The following is a 25,414-nucleotide window of genomic DNA, read 5'->3' on the forward strand; positions in this document are numbered from 1 at the left end:
CAGCTGCCAGGGTTGCTCTGGGTCATCTCTTGAGGTCCTTTCCAGCCCTGCTTTTGTACGATCTTGCAGATTAATTAAGCCTCTGCTTAACATTATGCACATAAGTGACTTGCAAAATAGGCAGTGTTCCGAGCTGAGCACATGCTTAATTGCTCTGCTGGTCTGAGGCCCAAGGTATTTCTAGTGGGTGTTAATTTATTCCAAAAATTCTTGCTAGCAACTATTCCCCTATGCACATTGACACCTGCAAAAAAATAAAAGCAGTATTCTTCTGTTTCCAAGCTGCAGCATTCCTTTCAAATCATCCTGCCTTCCTCTGATAATAGTAAGGAAATAAAAGATTCTCTGTTTGAAACCTTCTTTACTGAACCAAATTATTTTCTTATGCACAGTAGACGCAAGAGAAATGTGAGGTCACTGAAACAATGAGATGAATCTTATCAATAAAGTATTAGGGATGCAAAATAAACACGTGAACCTGTTAAAAATTCATTCAAAATTGTGTATAATGCATACAGACATCACACACACTGATATATTCCCCTAAGCTTTGAATGGTTGGAAAACCTCTTGTCCTACAGCAGCAGGACCATTACACTTAGTTCCTAGTATATCTCTGGGTTTAACTTCATGATGGCTTGTCTCCGTAGCAGCCGGTGCGGGGTGGCCTCCGTCATCACGAACAACAAAACAGTTCACAAAGGAGGACTAAAGTGTCTTTGAGAAGCTGAGACATGCTGAGATTTAATTGACTTTCCCAACCTCTTTCACCACACATGGGACGGAATCCCATCAGCACACAGCTGGTGACTCTATGGGGAGTTTGGGGATGCTGAGTACAGCTCAGGTAACAGCAAATCTTCATCTGTCTGTTGCTGGTTTTTTTTTTGTCTTTTTTTTTTTGTATGTGTGTGTGTAATGTGTTGTCTGGGAGTATCAGTCATGATTCAGGTCTTCCCACTCTGTTCTAGGTGTGAAAACATACAACAAAGGAAGGAGCCCTGCCTAAAGCTTTCCAAACTGAGGGCAAGATGAAATACCACAGGTGGATGAAAGGAAGGCAGGGAGGAACAAAAGGAAACCGTGAGTCAGGTTGTGCTATTATCTGTGAAATGATGCTGCTTACAGAGGGGAATCTTAGCCCTTAAGAGGCTGCTTGTGGAATGGGATGAGAAATGATCATCTTTGTTTTAAGATTTAGACAGGGAGGGGGCGAGAAATTGCTGCGAGAAGCTCCCTAGCCTAGGAAGTCCAGCAATGAGGTGCTTATGTTGCCAGCAAGAAGCCTTACTTCAACACCTTGCTACAAAGCTGGCAGCAAAGGGACTTGAACCTGGAGCTGCAACCGAGCATGAGATTGAGCTGGGTCTGGCTGGGCTTAGATGTCCCAGAAAAGTCCACCAAAGAGGATGGGGATGATGGATTGGGGCCAAGGAGGTGTTCAGCTGAGCCATGTTCATTGCTGCTAAGCTTCTTTCAGGCCCAGATCTATCAGAGGCTTCTGCCTTTTATTGTTTTGGCTGGAGATGACGGCAGATGCCACAGCCCCTCGCTGGACTAGACCCTCTCCTGGGTTCTCCCTCTTTCACAAGGAAATGGGTGAAAGGGGCGGGAAAGAGTCATAGTAAAGAAGGTTCCCTTTCCAAATGTAAACTGTCTCCTGTGCAAAATATTCATGGCCCTGACAGGGGACTCTGCTTTCTTTTCTTGATACAACCAAAAATTACAAGTTTTCTTGAGAACATTTTGACAGTAACACTTAAATATTGGTTTTGAGTTCAATTTCTATAAAACTTGAAGCTCAACTTAAAAGATACTTGGGTTTTCCTGACTTCCTGCAGATATGCTGAAATACAGGTTTTGTGGGTTTTTTTAGCAGTTACCCTTTCACTATGAACTTTGAAGATATGCCGCTTCACTCACGGGATTTCTCTTTGTGAAGCTGCCGTGCTTTAATTCTGATAAAGCAAAAGTCCCATCATTAATCTTTAAAAACTGCAGAGCATGTGAATTACTGTTTTCTTAAAGCACACATTTCTGTCAAGCCATTCATTTTTTATTTCGAAGATACTTATATTTTCCAGCTTACTTAGTGACATGTAAATTGGTATTTTCCCAGCAGTCCCCTCTGAACACAAATTCTCATGCACCCTTCAGTCAGGCAGTTTCAGTTTGTAATGTCTAATCCTTTAATCGTTTCACTGATGGAAATTTCAATAACACATGATTGAATCTCTGGCACATATTAGTTATTATTTCCTTATCGGTAATATTTACTATTTATTCTAGAATAAACACGCTGCCGGAACACCTCGACTGCAATATGTGAGGTTAACTTCTTCTCCCAGAAAGCCCCACCAAAACACCTTGAGAAAACCTTGAAGTTATGACTCTGATGGACCCTCCTTACCCGTGCTATAAGGGGCCAGAAAATTCCCAAGGTGTCAAGTGCAATCTCTTGGCCACATTCCGTTGTGCCAGTGAAGGGAATTTGCCGATCTCCTCAGCGAAGGGGTGTTATTTTGAAGTAGGTTGCATGCCGTGGCTTTGCAGACGGGTCTCACACCTCAGCTTGCCCTGAACCACGCAGCCTGGAGTGCAGAGGCGAGCAGACCAAAGCTGGACACAGTTCGGCACTGCTTGTTAGATGTGGGATACGGAGCAACAATGTGAGTGTACTTCTTTATGCCTAAACATTGAGAGGGTGGCAGGCAGTAAAGTTGAGATAGCCAGTCCGGTCCCGGAAACAAAAAAGCTTGGGAAGGGCATTGAAGAGAGCTGTGGATGACACCTGGGGCTTTCTCCCAGAGGGAGAGCCCTTTGGCACTTGCCCATGAAAGCCAGCCTGTCCTCCCGCTTCCAGCCACCGCTTCCCTCCTAGCTGGCTGGTCCAGCTGAGCATGGTGCTGTTTCTTTCATACAACCCCCTTTTCAGTAAATCAAGCTTTCTACTTCCCCCCCACCCCACTTTCCTCTTTCTGCCGGAAAACATCAGTTTTCCAGAAAGCTAAGGACATTTGCTTGGAGCTCATTACTAATCCACTGCAGGATTAGCAGAAATTGAAGGCACAACACTGCTCAGGGAGAAGCTGAACATCAAAATATTCCTAGTATACTTTAGAAATTCCGATTCTTATTTTTTTTTTCCCTCTATAGGAAAATGACAAGCAATTCCACGAGCACTGGATCTACTGTGATCCTTTCCACAGCACAGAACGTGCAAAAAGAATGCTGTAACTGGAGATGGCACAGAAGACTAAAAAAAAGGGCGGGGGTGTTTCCTTGGAACAGGCAGTAGATTAAAACCGATGCTTTTCTTTGAGACCTATTGTTTTTTTCCTCACTTTTCGATGAGGAATACAGAAAATGTTTTTTTTCTTGGGTGCAGAAAAGGATCTCCAGCCTAGGGAGGCACACCCAGGGGCAGCGAGGGGGCTGGTGGTAGGAGCGCTCTTCCTGTTCCAGATTGCAGCCCACTCCTCAACCGAACAGTCGCAAGTCTGAGCTGTTGGCCTTTGTGCAGTGTGAGGGTTTTTATTCCCCTCTTCCCCCATATTATTATTTTATTTTTTGGCAAAAACATTTGGGAGAGTCTTGGTTTCATTGCACTTTGACACAAGCGTCAACACCTTGACATGTTTTACAAAAAGGAATTCTTGCCACCCGCCCAGCCCTACAATCAACGCCCCAAGGTTTCCTCAGACGCCTATTTTACCCAGCAAGTCTGGAAATCCTCAGACCAAAGGATGAACTAAAATACATGTGACTGCAAAGGAAAGTTGGCACATACGGCCTTAAAATCTGGTTTTGCAAGGAAGTAACACTTGAAGCAGGGAACCTGTGAATCCCTGGTCCTAGAGGCCTCATCCTGGTCGGCTCCCTGTGAATTCAGTCCAGGAATTGTTTAAGTAAATGGCAGCCCCAGACCACAGAGCGTATGGGACAGGTAACCGGGTAAGCGTGACAACTGAGTGGCAGCGAGGACCGGGAAATCCCATGCACAGAATGAATGGTTGCTCTCCCGCAGGAGCCACAACGAGCTGCAACGCGCCTGTTTGCGGGTACCAGCCTTCTGCCTTGCCCTCAGGAAACTTTTGGGAGAGGGGCACGGTTGTCTGCATCCACAACTGCTTGTCAAAAGCTGCGTCTAATTCAGCTTTTGGGGTTCTGGACACCTGAATGAGAGCCCTCTCCCCTGCCCCTTGCTGTGATGACGGGCTTTCACTGCTGGTGTGGAGATGCAACCCCCACCCAGCAATGCTGATGGACACCCAGGGACACAAGGCGCTCTCCTCTCAAGGATTCCTCTTATTGTTGTTCTCTCTCTTTTTTTTGTTTTTCGTTATTCTCCCCACATAAAAGAGAAGTCCTTCAGACAGAGCCTGCCGGAAAAGCCAAGACACATTCAAATGCTCTCTTTTCATTGTTCCCAGAAGATTAATGACACGTAGGCCAGCGGGCCCATAGCCCTGTTCCCGTAACCTGCATGCCAAGGGAGAACAAATGAAAGCATGTAACTGGAATTTCCACTCAGCTTGTCTCAACAGCACACGAAGAGCTAAGACAAATCAAATTGCAGCTACAGAACACAACAAAGAAGTTTCCCCTCTCCTTTTGAAACAAATAAACAAACAAGCATACAAATAGGAGAATGGCCCGATTTAATGGGTGAAGTCAGGCAGTGCTAGCTGTATAGCAACAACATCTGGGCTCTGCTTGCGTTTGGTTGGAGGCTGCCTTTTCGTGCCCACGCTAAGCTCCAGCCACCAGCGAGGATCCTGCAGACTCCGGAGGCTTTCCAAGCCAGGCAGCCGGCCACGGCTCTTCGTGTCCCGCTCCCCGGGCTGTTTGCAGCTCCCATAACCCAGCCAGCCCATCTTGCACTGCACCATGAGAAACCCCCATCACCCCCATCCCTGCCGAGAGCGGGCGTCCACATGCTTGTCCCAAATTCCAGCCCGGTCGCCGAAGCTGGCTGGCTGATTAATTGCTGCGTGGAGGCCTGTCACTCAGAGCCACTGGTGTCCCCTTAGGCAAGGTGGCTTCTTCATTCCAGGCTGCCAGCACGGGAGAAAGGCAGTCACTCACTTTGAAGGGTGTCAGCCGGTTGCCATTGCCTCAAAAAGCAAGCGTTACATAAATACACAGGTCTGGGGACAATGTTTTGTCGTCTGACTCACTCTCCCCCAGAACTCTCACCGCAGTGGTTGAGTTGCTGGTTTGGGGATTTTGGAAAAAGAAAACAGGATCAAGGGAGCGTGGGGTAACGGCGAAGACATCGGGTAAAGCCAGCAGCCTAAGAAGAGACACCGAATCCCAGAGAGCCTGGGGAAACGAGGAAGCCAGAGCACGGTCCCGGGAGTGAACCACAGACCCAAATTGCCCCTGGCAGTACAGCCACACTGACGCCAAAGCAGGGACCCCCCCAGGGGGAAGCTGAGAGACCCCGCTAAGCCCCTGCTCCCTCCACCACAACTGAGCTGAAATCAGAAACTAAAAAGCTAATTCCTAGCCAGAGCTGGCAGAAACTTATCACTTTTCTTCTAAAAGGGTAAATATTTGAATGCTATTTCCTTATGCTTTCTAACTAGTCCGTCACATCTTTTTACCTGTGGAGATGGCTTTGGGCATGCAACCCAGCCTGCAGCTGGGAAACAATAACGAAAACCCCAAAACAACCACTACAGCTGAGCTCTGCTTTGGCCAAGGAGACTTGGGTAGTCCCTGGTATGAAAAGAAGTTGCTGGCACCTAAAGTGTGCCCCAGGAATCCCTCCTATGTGCCATTCCCAAACTTTGTAACTTGACCCTTTGCACTGGAAGCAATGTTTTCTATTAATTTCTACATTAATTAACACTTACTAGATACGATGACTGAAACGCACTGGTCTTAGGCATAGCTACTAATTCTCCCCCTCCAAAACTAGTCGACCAGCCAGAGGTTCAGCACGCAAGAGAATGTGCTGATCCCTCGGTGCTGTATATTATCACTCCTTACTCTGCATTACAGCTGTACAACAGCTAGAAGTAAACCGAGTAACAAGTCATCAGCTTTGCCTGTGTTCCAGCCTATTTTTTTCAATAATTTTTTGTCTTTAACATAGTTTTTCAGACTTGTCATCTACAACAAGCCTCTGCATCATTACTTTTTTTTTTTTTTTTTAAATACGATGTACACTGACAAGAAGCCTAAAAATCATACCTGTGATACAGCTTGCTTTGGGTCACATAAAGAATGAGCAGTTAAGAAGATCTACACTGGAAAATGGCTTTACTTACACTGCATTTGCTGAGGTCTGAAGTGCAGAACCAGAGCTAAAGGAATCAGTTTGCTTACTTCCACTGCAGCAAAAAAGAAAAAGCAATGTCCATTTGTTCGTACTGTTCGGCTGAGAAACATTTGTCAAAAATCACATATTTTCAGACACATGCTCACAGGTTATCTCCCAGACAACAATAGCTAAATGGCTGCCTTGATTTTTCCAAGACTGCAGCATCAGCTACAGTCGATGCAGTCAAGATAATGCCTGAAAACATCAAACCTGCTATTCGCATCCATTACCAAGCAGTGACCACCAGCCAGGCAACCCATTCTTAAAACATCGATTAGCATTGCTGCCTAGCCCCTACACCAACAGGTCCTTTCTTGTTACCTGTGTTTCCCTCCTTGTTATTGCCTGTGATAAGCTCCCACCGATCAAACCAGGTGGTGTTTCTCCTGCCATGGCTGCAATGGGCAGTCCTGTCGGTCAGAGCAGATTGCCTCTGCCCAGCAGCTCTGCCGGTCGGAACACAGCACGGGTTCATGCACTGCAGATGCCAAAGGATGGATTAGTGCAGTGATCCCCCTGCAAGGGCTCCCTAATGCTGATTTTTTAAAAATGAGGAAGGTCTGTGTTTTAAGAAAACATCCAATCTGGATTTACAAATTGCCAGTGAGAAGGCGGCGTTACGCAAGAAGATACAGCGGGAGCTGTTTGTTCCAAAACGCAGCGTGGGGAATACGCGCGCATCTCTACGTCTGTGGGATGCACGCACGCACACCACACACAACAAGAAAACAAGCCAAGCACTTAATCGCTTTGGTACGCGTGAAGTCTAAGCGAGTGGGTTAGCAAAACAGAGACAGATGGCAGTAAACACATAACTAACTATTTTAAGACATTATTGTGCTTCGGCCGCTGCAGATTTCTCAATCTCTCCACCACACCCCACCTAAACAGCAGTGTTTCCAGCCCTCTGCTTCCCCCCGGCTCAGGGATGCCCCATGGGATGACAGGTCAGAGGGGGCCCTCGCAGCTCACCCGAGGACAATTTGCTCTCAGGAGGGACCCGAGCCACCGCACTCTCTGCGGCCAGCATCTAGAGCAGGTCAGCAAATGCCGCACGCACACATCACCATCCCCACGTGCCGTTTATCTCCGGAAAGAGCACCGAGAGACACACCAGCATGTTAAAGTCCACACTGGGATTTCCCCCCCCCCCCCCCCCCCCCTTTTTTCCCTCCCCGAAGGTCTCTGAGCGTGTTCCGGAGGTTATTGTTCTTGGGGCCGCGCAAGGGCAGTGCCTCAGAGGGGTCGGGCTGGAGCCCGGCGCGATCCACACCCACATTCCTCGACGGTGGGAGACGGATGTCTCCTCGCAGCCTCTATTTGCACAACTTACTGTATATTTCCATAGAAGGACAATGAGCATCTACCTAAGTGTAAGAATTCTCCCAGACGGTGAACACTGTTACGTATGCACCCAAAACGAGGGATTTGCGAAATACAGAAATTCCCTGCGTGCTTCTCCTCTGAGGTTTTGTGGGGAATTTTTTTTCTTGCTTGAAGTGACAGAGTCATTGTATGAGTAATGTTGTCGTCCCATGTATTTTTGTTGTCATTCATTTCTGTTTCCTATGATTTTCTTATCAGAGAAGCTTCCAGGGTTCTGGAAAAGGATTTTCACACAAAGTGCCTCTTTTGTAGATGCACGGCCTCTCCAGTTCTTCAGTGAAAAAGCCACATAAGTTGCCATTTTCAGATGAAAAAGAGATTCACTATGAGATGCTTAAGCACGTTGCAATTTTAAAAGATGCAGGCAGTCCTGATGGCTTGAGGCACCAGTAGACAAGTGCCTGTATTAAAAGCATAGGTTTATCTCATTACAGGTTTAGCACATGTTCTTCAGCAAAGATCAGCTGAGGGCAAGATAATCGTGGCTTTGCAGATGCCTTGATGGTGTGAGGACAGGAAGCTGGCAAAGTTTATAGGCAGACTCAATATCTTTCAAGAGACCAAAAGATATGCAAGAGACCAAGCAAGGTTTGGGCACACCAGGGTTGATACACTCCTACATTCTCACATTTTTCTCAGCTCTATCTGATGCTACTCGCTTCTCTATAAGGAGAAGTAGATGAGGACTTCATAGGCACAGGTTAAAGTCTGAGAGCTGAAAGGGAGAGGAATATATCTGAGGGACCTTGCTGACCTCAGCTGGGTGCCTCTGAAGGCAACCTCCTCTCCCCTGGTACAAGTACAATTTACTTCATGTTGATAAAAAACAGGTTTGTTTGTCCTTTTTGTTATTGCTGGTGTGAGCACAGCTACCCATGGAGGATGATTTATTTCACCTCAGATGAGCTTTCTCAGCATTAGGCCTCTGGCATGACGTGGTGTGTCTGTGCCTCCACTGTAGTCAGTGGAAAGGGATGAGCTCTTTTGAGCATGATTCAACCCAGTTTATGGCAGATATCGGAGACAAGAGAGATGAATCACCCTATAGACAGGCTTCACTCTCTCTCTGCTGTGGATATAGAGACTCTGGATGACTAGACTTAGTCTTAAGTGGCTAAAATTAGATGAGGTGAATCAAGTCCAAAGGCAATTTTTCTATGCTAGAAACACCGACATTACCCATTTAGCAAAATTAGTGAGGCAGCAGTGCCTGCCAGCGTAAACCTGGCCCGTGTCTTTGCAGTTCAGGAATTTGAAGTGTCATCTGCCAAACATTCAATTCCTCATACAGAATCCCTTCCCTTTCCAGGACCTATTGTACCCACAATTGACCCGTGCAGATTCAACATCCCAGAAACCTTCGCTGCCCATTCCCCATCTCCTTTGTTTCAACAACCTGGGCCCAAGTCCCCGTGAACAACCCTCATCCTCCCATTTCCAACGGGAGCTAAGGCAACTCAGAACTTAAAGATAATAGACCCTCAAGATTTAACATCTTCAACGCATCAAAGAGGAGGCTTAATCTTTAAGCCTGTCCCATCAAATCAGGATGAGATCAGAGTAAGCCAGTACAGTTGCTCTTATAATGACCAGCACCAAAACTTGCTGGATATACACACGGGAGAACCTCAAGGAATTGCCTCTGCAGTATATACCTATGTGTAATACAATTGCACTTCATCCCATTATAACCTGAGAGATCAATAAAGGTCACATCTTATACAGCCCTCCCCAAACTGTAGCATTACATGAGAGAATTACAAACATGCTCATCAGCAGCATACATTCCCAGCCCTTTCTAGATCTCGATAAATTCCTGACCACAGTGACAGCCTGCAGTAATCAGTTTCATAGTTGAATTATATCACCCGGAGGAAAATAATTCCTTTTCTCGACTTTGAAATTGCTCCCTTTTAGTTTCTTCCAGTGTCCCTGTATTGCAGCTAGATCATGTTAAGAATTTTCCAGTGAAACAGATTAGAAAATGGCAATTCAGAATGAAAATGTCTTTGGAAAATGAGTCAGTTTGACAATCTTCTGAAAAAGCACATATGGGATTGGGTCCCAGAGGTGTTTCCTGCTGGGTTGCCTGACCTAATGCTGGGGAGCTGAGGGCTGGAGGGATCCCTGCTCCCGAGCAGGTCGTCTCTGGGCTGGCCACAGCTAGGAGACCAGAAGTCCCAGAAACCTTGGCTCCTCTGCATGTCTTGGAGCTTAGATCTCACTCCTCAAAGGAGGTTTAAAATTTTCCTGAACAGTGTGTTTCAGTTCTGAAATTTTTGTGGAATCCCCCTTTTTCAGGAACTTCAGAAAACATGTTTCCCTGTCCTCCCCGACCACAGACTGCAGCATTTCCTTCCTCCCTTGCTACCCAAAACCAACAACTTTTGACCAAGTGTCATGACATTCAGTCCTTTTACTTTCTGATTTGAAGAAAGTATTTGCCACCTTTTCAACCTCTTCCCTCCTCAGGGTTTGCAGACAGCCCTCGGTTGTCTTTGCTCTCTTGAGAGATTCCTGTGCCTATTCCGAGAAGCCATCCACAGCAAAACTCTTACTGCCTTTACTGGGGGACGGGACCAGTATTTCCCATGTAAAGAGCCACGTAAAAGTAAGATGATTGCCACCTGCGTATTTGCACGCCAACACCCGCTGCCCAGGGGATGCGCAGGGAGTGCCCTGGTGCGTAACAATGCACAGTATTTGGCAGTACTTCAAAATCTTGCTTCTTCCCTTTTGGTATGTCTCTGGCAAGTAACTGCAACTCTCTGAAGAGCTGACTAAAGTAAGTATGGGAAAAATGACTCGCCCTGTGAGAAATGCAGACCCCCTCTCTCTGCAAAAAGGAGAATTTCAAGATTTCTCTTGCTTTCCCATCTGGGCTGAGGGAATGGACCTGAAGGCACATTTAGGGTTACTTCCTTTAAGGGTTCATTTTAGCCTAGTATGGGCCCATCACTACAAAATTAAACAAAAAAATTCCCACGCAGAACAAACAGAAAGGGCCAAAAGGTCTTCTACTAGACGTTTTCCTTTGGCGTTCTTCTTCTGAGGCAGATCAAAGTTGCATTAACACATATTTCAGGCAAAAAATAAAAGATAAATTCCTGCTCCCTGACATCATGAACAAACCAAAACAGCAGCATGGCAAATTCATGCTTCTCGTAACCTTCATTTTTTCATATTATTCTTTCTCATTCCACTGTAGGGAGTAAAAATCAAAACAGAAATAGGTGCAGATGAGATTTTGTTGTGTGAGAAACTGATACCAGTAAGCCTGCAGCCACCTTATTAATATCATCTATTGAGGTACACAGTCCACATCACGACACTGGACATGAAGCGAGGTGAAAGGATTTGTTTAAAGGCAGCAGACATACAAATAATGAAGTTGGTGCAAGGACGATGGACCTGTGAATAAGAGACTTGGGAAGTTCAAGGCAACTCAGGCATCCAGGACAACTGTTCTAGTTGCAGTTTGAAACTCCCAAAGCCTGACAGATTTGAAAGCCACAGCTGTGGCTGATGGCTCATCTCTTCCGTTCCATGGTACTTTGTGCAACCTGACCTCTGGCAAGTGTTCGGCTGGCAGTCCTCCCTCATAGCCGCATCTCCGTGACACTGGGTAGAGGCACAGGAAGCTTATCATGGTGTGCCATCGTAGCTAGCCACCACTGATGAGTGGACAAGCTTTACTTACTGCCTCTCTTGAACTATATATAGACAGCCAGCCCTGGAAAAACATGAGTTGGGTCATCGCCTCCAGTCGCCCACACCACAAAGACTATTTCCTTACTTTATTCTTGCTATTGTCTTATCCTATCTAGTCTCAGCCACCCGTGTCATTGCCTCTGCTACAGTTTGACAGTTTATTCCAGGCATGCTCAAGGTTAAGAATTATTTTCCTTATGTCTAGCCTGATTCTTTTTCCATTTTTAATTTTAGGCCAAATTCTGTTCAGCCACTTTCTAGATAGTCCGGATAACCCTCTTCCTTTCTTTCATGCAATTTCCTTTCACTTACTTACATTGCTATCATCATGCCATCACCCCTCAGCCTAACTTTTTCCAAGAGCTCCTGGCTGATGAAGTCTCTGTTCCAGCATACTCGTGCGTTCTTCTTAGCTGCTCATCCAAGGCTCTCCAATTTGCTTTTCTACTAGTTTGACAGTTCCAGCTTTCATGCAGCATTTTCAGAATAAAATTTTCTTTTTTATAGCCAAAAAAGCTCTTTACATGGAGACAGTTAAAAATTCATTGCTGCAAGAATCACCATCAGCTTTCCAGTATATCCCACTGTAACTTTGCTTTTCACAAGCTGGTTTACAACTCATCTACTACTGGTTCCTCTTCAGCCAGTGTCACCCTTTCGTACCTGTAGAGATACTGTTTTTCCCTTAAAAAAAAAATGTAACGCATGACTGTTTCCTTCCTAAAGGGCTGTTTTTTAAAATTGCTATCTCGGTATTATTTCCTTTTCCTAATCTTCACATATATTGATCAAACCGTAGCAAATAACTCTCTCCCTTCCTTGCCCCTGCCATTTGAATGTTGCCCATCAGTGACTGGAATTTGTGCCTTGTTTTTAATGCACTGCATGCTGTAGTCATTCAAACATGGAGCTTGCTGCCACCACTGACACCTCATGATAAAGGTTTTAAAAGTCATAAATGCTAGTTAGACCAAACTTTTGTTGAAAATCACAGGAAGGCAAGGTATGCAAATGCCATTTTATTTTTGAAATCCTACCCTCTCTCCTGTCCTTGCGTCAAGTCACTGGAACCTCATGGGCAAATTGTAGATTTCTTTAAAGTTTTCAACTTCCAGTATGACAAGAGTGGAAAAAAACCTTTTCTGTTGAAGAGGAGGATGTGCTAGTGATATAACTGAACGTAGCGCTGTGCTCCTGAAAATGCTAATTTATCCCAGGTACAAAACAAAGGACAATGATGGGAGTTTCTGAACATCAACACTTCTGATTCAGGACCATATGGGATCTCCAAGAGAGATGTTCCTGACTATAACCTGGTGGTTTCACCCACTCAAGCCAAGGGCAGCCTTCTCATCCCATCTATGTCATCCCAGCTCATTTGACACTTCGCAGTTATGGAGCAGACTAAAATGACACTTCTTTTGGTAGTTTCAAGCTGGCTTCACAGCCACTAGAGCTAGTGCAAAGGAAGGAATGTGAGCACAAGCTCAGAGAGGCACTGGAAGGGGAGAGCAAGCAGGAGCATGGTGGCCTCAGACTGGCCTGCAGCAACTGTGAAACTGCACCATGGGTTACCGGCCTCAGGGCAGGACTATCCATGGCCCACATTATCAACCACAGGTTATGCTGGGTGGAATCTCTCATCTTCAAAGTACACCAAGCGTATGAATTGTAAATAGCTCACCTGTGTAGTTCTCCAGCTGGCAACGACTATGGTTGTTGCAATTACAACACCCATGTTCACCACTGCACTTGCTACCCAGCGAAGGTCCCTGCTCTTGGGTGAGCTATTCTCTCCACTGCTCCGTGCCCCTAAAGTCTATGCATCAGGACTACTCGCAAATACTTCTTACTCCCTATGATCTTGGCAAAATTTTAAGGCAGCTCAACTCCTACCATGTCTTCAATGAGAAATTTGTCATCAGTTAACATTCTGCCTTGGCTCTTTGGGGAATAAAAAAGAAGGAAGTTCTTATTTGCCTACCAACCGCTTGTTCCCAGATTTTGTTATTTTCTTCCCTAGTACCATATGGAAGCAGTGGGGAAGACCCTACATGAACTTGTAGAATCAAAAAGCAAGATTACCCTAGTTGTCAAAATAGAACTGAAGGAGTCAGATGCAGACCTTATTTCTCTCTCTGCCACATACTCAGTGTTTAATCAGGCAGCCACCTAATGCAATCTCTTTGTCTACCAGTTTACACAATTCTAAAGCAAGGCTAGTCATTACCTTATTAAAAACAGTGGCTATTGTGGCACCAAGTCAGAACAGCAAAATTAAAGAGACCAGGCTGCTGAGAATGTAATTAATGAATGTTTTCAAAACTCAAACTTGTGATTATTAGATAAATGGCAGGCTCTGGGACACTAATTGCTACAGTCAAACCTCTTTTGGTGATGGTTTATACAGAGAATTATCTTGATGACCCTGGAGACAAAGGATCTGGTACAATGTCACCCCTATGGTCCCTAAGAGTTCAGCAAAATCAAATAATTCCTCCAGAAGTATATGTTAGTTCTTCTAGCAGCTGTGATGAGTCAAGTCAGTGAAAAGGGAAGATTAGAACATGATTTCCAAACTGTTGGGAAGGAAAGGTCTTTTCTAATTACAGTCAGAAGTGCCTTGGATGGGTTTGCCAGCAAGCAGAACTGAAAATCTTCAGCCCAGGGATACAGACATCGGGATAAGAAATATTAAATTTTCCATAGAACTATTATTGCAGGAAAGTGGGTCAGGGAGTCAAGAAATCAATTAATGAATGGGGAATAGTATGCAAGGCAAAAAACAAGTATCAGCATTTTTCCCCCTTGAAGCTGTTGATAACTTGAAGCTGTTTCAATAATGATATCCCAAACCGATGACAGTGTTTCCTCCCACCATCCAACACTATCCTGTTGCTTTGTGTTTTAAAGGGCTGTCAGTCACATGGAAAACAAGGAAGAAAGGTCAGCAAGAGAGGACAGGATATGAAGGAATGTCGCGCAACCAAGTCAAGGCTTTTGAGCGTACAGAAACCCCACACAGGCCCTTGCAGCTTGATCCTGCAAGCCTTCCCCGACAGCAGCTGCCAGGGTTTGTGCAAGCACCTGGGGAAAGCTGGCAGGCCCACATGCATCACTGATGCTCCTGGAGACAGGAGCACAGCAGTGTCCATACGTGACTCCAGTGCAGACCATTATCAATAGTTAACACCTTGGTCTACACTTCTGGAGTCTAGATACAGCAAGGAAACTATTTTTACAACGTAATCCTCTCTCCCCTCCCTACCCCTTTTTTTTTTTTTTCCCCTATTTTTTAATAAATTTTTTGTAAGATGACATCGTAGCCGCTTGTCTCAGAGAGTGGTGAGAGTGAACATCCCTGTGTTTACTCCATGCCTGATGGCTGTTGCAGTCTGTAGCACAAGAGGGAAAGAAGAACAATACCTCCAGGGAATCCTGCAGGGAGTTCACATGTATCTGTCCTGAGGGAGAAAAATATTCTCCATGGTAGTGAGCTCTCACACACAGCAGGCATGCAGGTCTCAGTATGCCGTTGAGATATTCAAGTGCATCTTAGAACAATAGGAAAGGATCAAAGTCACAGCCCTTAAATATCAGTATTGTGCACGCTCTTTGAATCAGCCTAGGTTCATGACCACATCCACAGATCTCCTCTATACTTACTGCCCACAGCACAGTGCTCCAAAGAAATCAAGGAGAGAAAGAAATGGGAAACAGTACATGTGTACAGAACCATGGCAGAACACTGCTATCCTTTCGGGTGGGGTGAGAATGAAATCTACCGAGAACACCAGCCCAACAGCCCCGTCTTGCTGAAAACCACTGTTTTTCCTAAATAACCCAACCTTTCTTTGGGTCCAGTCTTGACATCTGTGCAGATTACAGAAAGACAGTCCCTGAAACCACATGTTGAGACACCGTTTCTTCACATCACTTGCATGCCACCTTTCCTCAGGTCAAACTAAAGATACAAAAGCTGTACTCCTGAGCCAGAGCGCTTCTTGGCCAGCATATTTTCTCTGGGCTGTGCATCGAAGGATTCTGAACATTTTCTCCCTTAGGTAGTGGTCTGCTATTTAACACACTATTCGAGAGAGCTTGTGCCAGGAGGAGAGCAAACCATCAAGGAGTAATGAAAGACCCCAGACAAGTCTATGTAATTTACGTTAATTTTACTGTTGTCGGCATCTAGATAAAAGGGTGGAAATGCCCAGCTGACAAAGGTGGGTTTCTAAAATTCAGGGAAAGCCACAATGAAAAGGCCACATTCTGCATCAGCTCTGGCTCCTTTGAAGACAGAAGATTAAGACTGAGCCTCTTAAAGTTCATAGCTACTAAACTGTTAAGGGTCAGTGAGGAGAGTAGCCGTGTAAGCAATGTGGACTATTTAACAGACTAAAGCTGTCCAGCTGCTTTTTTTTTTTGGCTAAAGAAGTCAGAACAAAAGGGCAACCTCAGAAGGGGAAGAGACCACACACACCTGGTAGATCAGAGTAACTGCCAGGAAGAAGCAAATTCCTTCTTAACAGCTACTAGAAGTATCACTTAGATTTTCAGAAATGTAAAAACTAAAGACTTAATGCAACCCACAAATGTGCCTGTCCTGTACTTCCTACAAACACTCCGAACTGGCCTGGTAGTCAACACACTTAGCCTTCTATTTTGCCTCATATTTGTACATATGGCCCAGATGCATTGCTCGTATGGCTTTGGACAAAAGGTTGGACTACTTTGAGCAAGGAAAAGAACTTGCTTTTTTAAATGGCTTGCATAGCAGTCAGTGGCAACAAGGTCAAACCCTTAACAATAGCAGTAGTCACACTAAACATGAGATTGATAATACGTTTTCAACCCATTATAACTAGAAAGAAGCTCTTGACCTTGACTTTAGATCAAACAAAAATTACTGCAAAGTTCTGGAATATTTAAGTTCAAGAACTTGCTTCCTTCTGCTATAACAATATTTCATTATTGTAAAAACTACTTTGTCTAGACAGCAAATAGGAGAATGTCTTTTGCTTGGAAATTGAGTATCAAACTCTGAGTTTATGATGTGATCTGACAACATTGATATCACTTTCTGTTGACTGAGATTTCACAAAATGAACTACAACCCTGTCCTGTAGGTTAGATAAACCTTTTAAATCTGGCAATACTTTCATTTACTAAAAACAGACAAATAGTGATCAGAACTGGATACACATCTTTTGTTGCATCAGAATAACACTCAAGTTTTCCCCTCTCTGTGCCTCTAATAGCATTTTACCCCAGCCCTTGATTCCTTTTCACAGAAACCATGCAAGCATTGAGAAATTACATTGTCAGGTACCACCTGTCCCACACAGCCAAAGATTATCCTAGGGGGGCAACAAAATGCAAAATACCTTTGGGTTCTAATAATGGTCTCTAGGAAGACAAAAAAGAGCGAAACTGCGGCCCTAGAGAAAGGTCTAAGGTGAACTTTTAGGTCCTAAAGACAGTATTCTCCCTTACCAGACTCAAGCTACATTAGATCCTTAGCTCACCAGAGCCTGTGAGATCACCCTGACCCCTTCCAAAAATTCCTCAAATAAGAATTCCCTACCCTTAAACTGTGTAGTAATAAACTACCTTCATTACTAACTGAAGTACAGCAGTGCCATCTCCCTTCTTTGTTCTTTTGTATACCCGTGAAATGCAGCAGCATTAACACATGCAAAAGTAATTTAGAAGAAAACATAACCAAAAAGATGCCTATTTGAGTGCAGCAGCACTCTTCCTCTGAAACAGAAAGTCTTTCATATGAGGCCATACCCTATATAATGGTGCTGCTGCATGTCAGCAGATTGATGCCCTTCTACCTCCCTTATCCCTGAAAAACAAAAAATCAAATTTTGAATTATTTTATACTCACATGACCCCAAAAGAAGCTGTTCTGGTTAAAAGCTGATGGACAAACAGTACTGTGCTGCTCTCGTTGCCAAACAAATAGCAAATGGAAGAAAAGCAACAAGAGAAAGAGGAGCAAACCCTGCTCACTTGGCAGTAAAGGGCACCAGCTGACCCAAATGAATCCAGTACTGAAGAGTTACCAGGTGTGTGAAGTGGAGCAGAGCTTTTTAAAGCAATCTATAAGATATAGGTAAAACATCAAAGAAAGATGTGTCCGGTTACCCTTCACAGCTTTGAAGATCACTACTTATTTGTCTCTACTTATGAGGCATACTGGATCAGACCAGCAGTCTATCTAGCCCAATTGTGCATCTCTGACAGTGACAATAAATAGGCCACGCTACTCCAAGACAGCAAATGAGCCTGGCCACTTTCAATGGTCTCTTCTGCTTGTTCTCCTCCAAGACCCACAAAGGATGTATTAGGGATGATAGGAGACAGTTTCAGTTGGCTTTTACTCATGGACCTGCTGTCACGGAGCTTATCTGATCTCTCTTTGAACCTGCAGACACCATCTGCCTGAAACTTTCTGTGACAAACCCCAGAAGTTCATTGCCAGCCACAGAGGACAAGTATACTCTTTTATCTGTGTTAAACTAGTTTCTTGCTAGTTTCAGCAAGCATCCCCCAGTTCCAGCAGGAAGGAATTTGGTAAATAACCCCTCAGGTTTTGCCCTTGAGATTCTGTAAGTTTTTACCATCTCTTCCCTCACACCTTCACCTTTCTTCTCTCCAAATTGAAGAGATTCCATGTCTTTAGTCTCTCTTCATAAGCTATAATACAATTAGCAGTCTCTGCTCTGTTTTCCTTGGCCTTCTCTGGATCTTATCTAGCTCTGCTATATCCTCCTCGAGATGCAGAGCTACACAGCATACTCCTGGTATGGTCACTACAGCATTTTTGTGTAGCAGGCAAATGGCACTCTTTCTCGTATTATCCATACCCCTCCTTGCAATGGCCACTGCACACCAAGCAGATTATCTCTGAGAACTGTAACTGATGATGCTGAGGTCTCTTTCCTGCACTGGAGCTACCCGCGTTCAGCACCATGAAGGCATGGTTTGGATTGTTTCTCCAAAGATGCATTACCTTTAATTTACCTACCTGGACCTTATCTGCCACCATTTTGTACACTCATGTGGCCCTTCTGAAACTGGCGTGGCATTTGCCTCCAGAGAAATGCTTAGTCTTGTCTCCAAACATGCACGTTTTGCCATTCACTCCCTTATCTCCTCTTCATTATCAATAAAGACACAGCACCATCCCTGGGGACTCATCACTGCTGACTGTAATCCTCTGGCCATTTGATTTTTTCAATAACCTTTAGTGTGGCACCTTGTAAAAGGCTTTTGAAAATTCAGGTGTTTTGAAAATTATGCTGATAGGATTCCTTTCACTCTTATGCTACCAACACCCCTCTAGACCTCCTAGACCCAGAGACAGGCACTCCCTTCACAAAGGCTAATCTTTCCCAACAGATGTGGGGGGCCATCTGTCACCTTCCCAAGGATGGAAGTCAGACATGTCTGGCTTCCCAGTTCTGGTCTGTAGTTCCCAGTTCTGAAGGCAAATTAAACTAAGGGAAACATTTTAAGTCAAGAGAATTTCCTTCTCCACTTAAGAACAAGTCAGGCCTGTCCTCTGTCCTCTTCATATAATGCTGCCGGTAAGGCCTAGCTCAGTATATATAAAGACCACAAACAGTATTTTGTCTGTGTATTAAGAAGGTTTTCAGTTGTCATAGACCATAGAAAAAAGCACAGTGAAGTATTTTTTCAGAGTTGAAACAACAATTCAGACAATCCCAGGGGTCTTTGGTTTTGCACTCCAAATTCTTCAGTTGTAAGGCCATTTTCTAATTCAGAACGACTTCCTAATAGGCCATTCTTTCACTCCTTTCTGCAGGAGGGCACAAGCATCCTGCATGTTTAACTGCAAGCATACAATGTTATCTGCTCCTTCTCTCTTATGTAAGTTTGCAGGAATGCTGAAAGACTTTCCGGGCTCTGAGAGGTTAGGGGTTGGAATCAGGTCCCTTGTATATCACTGCATTGGCTTTATGGGACGTGAAGTTATTGCAATTAAGATACTGGCCGGATGTGTGGGCTAAAGAACCCAACTGATATCACAGGCATTTATTGATAATGCAACTTCTGAGGAAGAAATCTGGGGAATTGTTGTTCTTCATGCTTTCCTCTGCAAGTGAGCAAACCATATGGATTTATCAGAAACACACAATGCTTTATCTAGCTCAAGAGAAAAAGAATAGTGTTTATGTTACTGTGGAGGAATGTTCTCTTTCAGTTTTGAGAGCCAGTTGCCTGTGCCTGAGCTGGCACTGTGTACCATTTGGCCTCCAGTAGACTTACTGCTCTGATTTAATTCAGTGCTATCTTTAACCCGATTATTATTTACTATTTGTGTTGTGATAATGTCTCCAAGTTGCAGTCAGGGAGAAAGGCTTCACTGTGTTAGGTGCTGTACAAACACACAACTGAAAGATAACTCTTGCCTTGAACCGTGCAACTAAGCAGCTCCTAAACGGAGTGCTGGCACATGAAGAGGAAAAAATCGGCTGGAGGCTGGGCTAAGGGCTCCTTGCTTGCTTCCCTTCCCCACCTGTGCAATCTCAAGCAAGTGGCTTTCCCTCATCTCATTTAACTTGTCCACCACTGTACCAAAAGCCCAGCTGAAAGGCAGTAAAGGGTGGTGGGAAGAGCTTCCAATCTCCTAGTTCTTTCCTCTTGTGGCACCTGGTATTTAAGCAGGTCATCTGCATCTGCTTTCTCCACGTTCTGGTGGGCACACAGGAAGAAAATGCTGAAAAACCTGAAAATCAAAGCAGTCACCCATCTGACAGTCACTCTGCAAAGTGTTAACAAGACCTTTCTGTGAAGCGAAAAACTCTTTCCCGGAAATCTTACCACAGTCCTGAGAACATTTTGTTTGGCAACAGACATAGACTAGCCTTCTGCTCCGACAACATTTTGGGCCCTTTCTTACTGCTTGAGGACAGCATCCAAAAAGTCCCTTAGGAAGGACAGTGTTTGGTCTAGTCTCACCATTTACCACATTGAGGCCTGAGGTCTCAGTTGTCTTGCAAGATGGAGCTTTTTGCCAGAAGAGGTTTGGTTGGGTCCAGTGTCCACCTGTCTGGGTCTGGCAGCAGGGATCCGAATGTTTTCTCCAAGCCATTGATTGCAAGACCACCCTTGAGAAATGGACTTTGAGCGAGGCCAGAGTGCTGGTAACAGTGTTTTTTTCTGTGCCTCGGGATGAGTCATGGCTCCATAAACCCTTTCTCATTTTCCAGTGCACGAACTTAAATTCCAGGAGTCTGAAATAAGTGAACACCCATGCTCGTTGTGGGTGTCAGGCAACCCAAGGGAGGGCGAAGGAGAAGGGGGAAGACTGGAGTACTAACTCTCTTCCAGCACTGGACTAATTTTTCTGATTTTGTGTTAAATATGTCTGTCCCTCTGTTTCAGCAATATTTCAACTCTGTCTAGGTTTTGATATTCCCCAGGTAGAGATTTACTGAGTCATTTCCATCTGCTCTGCAAGGACAAGTATTAGATGGTGCTGCCGAGGAAAGTAGAGAAAAATAACAAATGAGAGGCAGCGCAGTTCTCTGGCCTCTCCGCGTGGAGCTTGGACTTTTCATTAAACTGCAGAAACACCTTGCTCTTCTTGAACTATTTCCCTGCCTTATCCTAAAATATACTACTGCAAACACCCATGCAAATAAACCTGTTGAAAAAAGAGGCTAATGTGAGCTGGTACCTTTGGTAACAAACTAAGAATAAGTCTGTAATGGGGCCAAAAAAGTCCATCTTTACAGAGTCTGTGGGCACAGCATATATGAGTACCACATGCAAAATTCAAGAAAGAAGCTATGAAAAAAAGTATTGTTTTTTACAGAAATATATCATTTTGACAATATTGCTGGAAGAGGTGGTAGTAAACCAGGGTTTAATATTTGCCTCCTTTCACTTACATGACTGTCATTTAAGAACAAAATACATGCAGTAGATAGGATAGTTCTATAGTTTGTTCATCTAGGTGCTAATAAAATATATTCAAGACTCTGTTTGTGTTTGCTTGAAGCCACCCTGATCTCCCAGCTCCTGCATGCTGCTTCTGTCGTTCCCCGCTGTCTTTGCCTCTCTGGATTACGAGCTCGCTGGGAAGAATTGGGTGTAGGATAGAGAGGTCTTTTTTTGTACTCCTGAAGTGGATAGCATGATTTTAGCTGTACTCTAATCTTAATATATGTATAATAATTAAAGTAATTTTCTCCTAATAGGACTTTCATAAGCAGATTATGGCACACTGCCCTTACTGTAGGTAAGTATGTCCTTGCAGATAAGAATTGTCAATTAAAATGTAAGCTTTGCAGAGCACAGATCACAGTTTCATAAGCCAATTAAAAAAAAATTAGTATTTTTCTGAATTTTGTTTTTCATTTTTCTTTTTAAACACAGACATAAGTAGTAAAGGAAAAGTAATGTGCAGGAACTGAATCAGCATAATGTATAAACATAGCAAATAGCATCATAAAGGCTATGTCATTTTATCAGAGTGGTGCATAGTTAAGTACGCAAATGTTACCTCAAACGTAGTCAACTCTACAGTAAAGAGCATTTATGGTAGGAAATGTAGGAAGCATTTTATATTATTTCATTATTACAGCTGGCTTTCAAAATAGCATAATAAATTTACACAAATCTGTGTCTGAGTTAGCACTTTTGCTAGCTTACTGCTTGTATGTTGGATATTATGCAAGACCTGTTAATATGCAATGGGGGTCATGGGCTGAATGGAGATGGAGGTACAGTTATACACTCCCGCATGCCAATGTCATGGGCCATTAGCAGAGGGCAAAGGGGAGCTCATGCAGCTGTCCTGGTGCCAGATGTCATAGCCAGGTATGTAATAATAATTCAACTTTTGTGCCAGCCAACATCTTCCTGAGATTGCCACTCTCTTGGGCGCTCTCAGAAATTAAACTCTGGGTCTCTACAGATACAGGAGAATAGAACTAGAAACGATATTGTCATGCCACTGTGCCCTGCGACACGAGCGGGTAAAGCATTGCCTAGACCAGACTTACCTGATCCTTACTTTCATGGGAGATCAGTGAGAGGTTTCACATAGAGGTGCTGCAAGCAGGATCCTCAGTAAAGCCTATTTATAGCTCTCCGAGGCAGACTAGTGACATACTCTTTGAGGGCTTAATTTCAGAATTTTACTTGGGGGGCAGGTAGAGTAGAAAGCCCAGTAAACGCTCTGAGAAAAAAAGAAAACCAACCAAGGAAGCAATTGATCTCAGCAAAGTTACAGATACAAAAATCAGTAGAAGACTTTTACACAGCTTTACACTCTAAAAGAAGTAGGATTTTCTTTTAATTTAATTAAAAAAAATCAGAGTTGAACAGCTTGTGTGGTAGCAGCATAATACTGGGGCTGAAAATGAGACCTGTGTTTGTAATGGCCATCTACAATTAAAGTGCTTAAAGTAAGGAAAATTTTGCTCTTCCTATCACAATTCCATTCAAAAAGATAACTTCTCTAAAATCCTTCATTTAGCAGAACTTCTACCTGAGATGAGCTGCTTTTTCCCCTTCTGAATTCCTGGCACAATATAAATCAAACAAATTCAAGATAGCAAAGCCGGGAAAATCATTATTATAATCGCAAAACCAGCAAAAAGGTCAACAAGAAGGAGAACAACAATAGGATTCTGGTAACTGTTTGGGAAGAAACTATTCTTGCTGCAGTCAAACTCACTGTTTTCATAACAACAAATTAAATACCAAGGTAATTCCCCAGAGTCTTCAGCAGAGTGGCTGTGTCGCAGCGGTAGAAGCCACTCCAGCACAATACACAATATCGTTAGAAACACCTCCCAGCTGCTGAGCTACCGAGCAGCTCCGCAGTGCTTGAAGTTAAGCTGGAGTCAAGCCTACCTTTTCAAAGCACCGCACTGTTATTCTTATTTTCCTCCCGTTCCTGTCCATTTCCCCATCTTCCTCTCTTACTTTCCCCCATCAGGCAGACTTATTTTAGACTCCATTCACAATACAAGGAGTTGTAAGAGGGAGTATTTTTCTACTGGTGCAGAGATGGCTGGACTGCTAGCTTCACTAGTTGGGTATGAGGGACTCACAGCTGCACCCACCTTTTCAACATTTTATTTGCATTTTGGTGCCCGATATTTACCCTAAAAATATGTAACTGATTAGGTGCAAGCTGTTGTCTTACACTCCAGTGAGCCAAGAGACAGGTCAGCAAGGTGATTGCTCTGCAAACACCCATTCTGAAACAGTGGTGTTTGTATTTGCTTTGGCTGTTCAACTTTGGAGAATGAAAAATCAAGACCATGGCTTTTGCCATGGCCTGGCCTCCCTGAGACTCGTTTTACCCACTTGTCAAGTGTGATGTTCTATAGATCAAAGTGTTTCAACGAGAGTTGCCAAGGAACTACAGGTATCAAAGCAACTTTCCTAATATTTTGTGTTGGGAAGCTTAGATTTTCCCGATTAGTGTGCAAAAATGAGTACATTTTATCACTTACTGGGTGAATAGATTTGTTTACATTACTATGTCAGTCCTTCTCTGAGCAACAGGTACTAACATAACTGGTAAAAGGCTGGAGTGTAACAGCAAGAGAAATCAGTATTACAAAAGAACACCCCCAATGTCAGATAAAGAACATGCTGCAGCAGTACAGTCATTGGGGTAGTTGGTCCCTGCCAATCAGCAGGTTTAAAATAAGCATTCTTCTTATGCAATTAACAGCTATAGATGTTTCCCCAGGTAATAAATACCCATGTAACAACAACAGGCTACTTTATGATCCAAACCTGTTCACCACGCAGCCTGAGGCTTGGTTCATAAGGTCTAAAATATGTACGTTTGCTGTGTTTTTTCATGGCGTTTTCAGGTAAATAAATACCTGCTCCTTTACCTTACAGGCCAGGCCCAGTATCTCCAGTACTGTTACCGAGGCACCTGGCTGATGTAACTTCATGAGTTCATGAGTCATGGTGATGTGGGATGAGCACAGTGAAATGAAGACTCAGCAAGGTTGTAGGAGGGAAGTTGTTTCTGCCTCTCCTGTGGGCTCATTGATTTCTTTCTTCTTCACTTTTCCACACTGTAATCTGATGCTTACTGTGCTCAGAAAAGGCTGACTGCCTTTTGCGAGGAGTCAGGCACTCCTGGGGCCTTTTGTCCCACACTTAGCTCTTCTACAAATGGAAAGAAATGGAATTGAAGGGATTTCTACAAAGATTCTTGTTTTCAAAAGAAATTACCACACCAACATCAAATTTTGAAATGAAGAAGCCAAATAGGAGAAACTATTCTCAAAAATTGAACTTAATCTACATTATATTTTAAAGCCAGACGTCTGATCTGTCTCCTACGTGTTCAATCTCTTCCCTCAAACCAGGTAGCTTCTGAGTTAAAGAAACTTTTAAATTTTTCTCTGAATCTCTCTAGAGATTTCAAGTGATCCAATGCCTAAATTCGTTGTTCAGGGGATTTGCTGTTAATAACATTTTATACTCTGAACCGGTTTTGAAGAGAGTCAGAAAAAAAATCTAGTGTTTAATTTCCTACCAATGCTTTGCCACTGGATACCATTAGCATGGTCCAACCATAATTTTCTACAGGTAAGAACTGAGACTGCACATTTTATTTCTTTCAGTAGGGAAAGAAAATATTCCAGGCTTGAATATCTGTCAGATTCCAGGAAGACTATTCTGACTGTGTGTGTGTCATATTCTGTAGCGTAGACTCTAAAATCCACTTTAGCAAATGGCCTTTTTACAGATGATGCTTTGAGCTACAACTACAAACACAAATAAGCACAAAGCAAGACTTTGCTCAACATAATTTCAGAAGAGAGAGCCGTGAATGGCTTTACATCAAGTCCTCTGTGTTTTTGCACTCTTCAGATGGTACACACTGGATTTGGCTTCACTTGACGTGAAAGTCTAGGGTGAAACACGTTGGTGAGAATATCACAGAGGTATGGAAACTAC

The 25,414-nt window shown here is 43.8% G+C and overlaps 1 protein-coding gene across 2 annotated transcripts in view; it reads right to left on the bottom strand.

The window, feature by feature from the left end:
• The window catches only part of PHACTR1 (phosphatase and actin regulator 1), a 413,139-nt gene extending 389,626 nt beyond the window's left edge, over nucleotides 1-23,513 (bottom strand). Inside the window, exons 1-2 of one of the 2 annotated variants that reach the window (XM_075416934.1) lie at nucleotides 23,333-23,513; nucleotides 22,477-22,652 (exon numbers count right to left, since the gene is read on the bottom strand). The gene's annotated coding sequence lies outside the window, so the exon portion shown is untranslated. The remainder of the gene's footprint in view (nucleotides 1-22,476; nucleotides 22,653-23,332) is intronic. The other variant, XM_075416933.1, reaches the window with a different exon arrangement.
• Nucleotides 23,514-25,414: the final 1,901 nt, after the last annotated feature.

The sequence above is a fragment of the Opisthocomus hoazin genome, chromosome 3 (genome assembly GCF_030867145.1).
Source record: "Opisthocomus hoazin isolate bOpiHoa1 chromosome 3, bOpiHoa1.hap1, whole genome shotgun sequence".
Lineage (NCBI taxonomy): Eukaryota > Metazoa > Chordata > Aves > Opisthocomiformes > Opisthocomidae > Opisthocomus > Opisthocomus hoazin.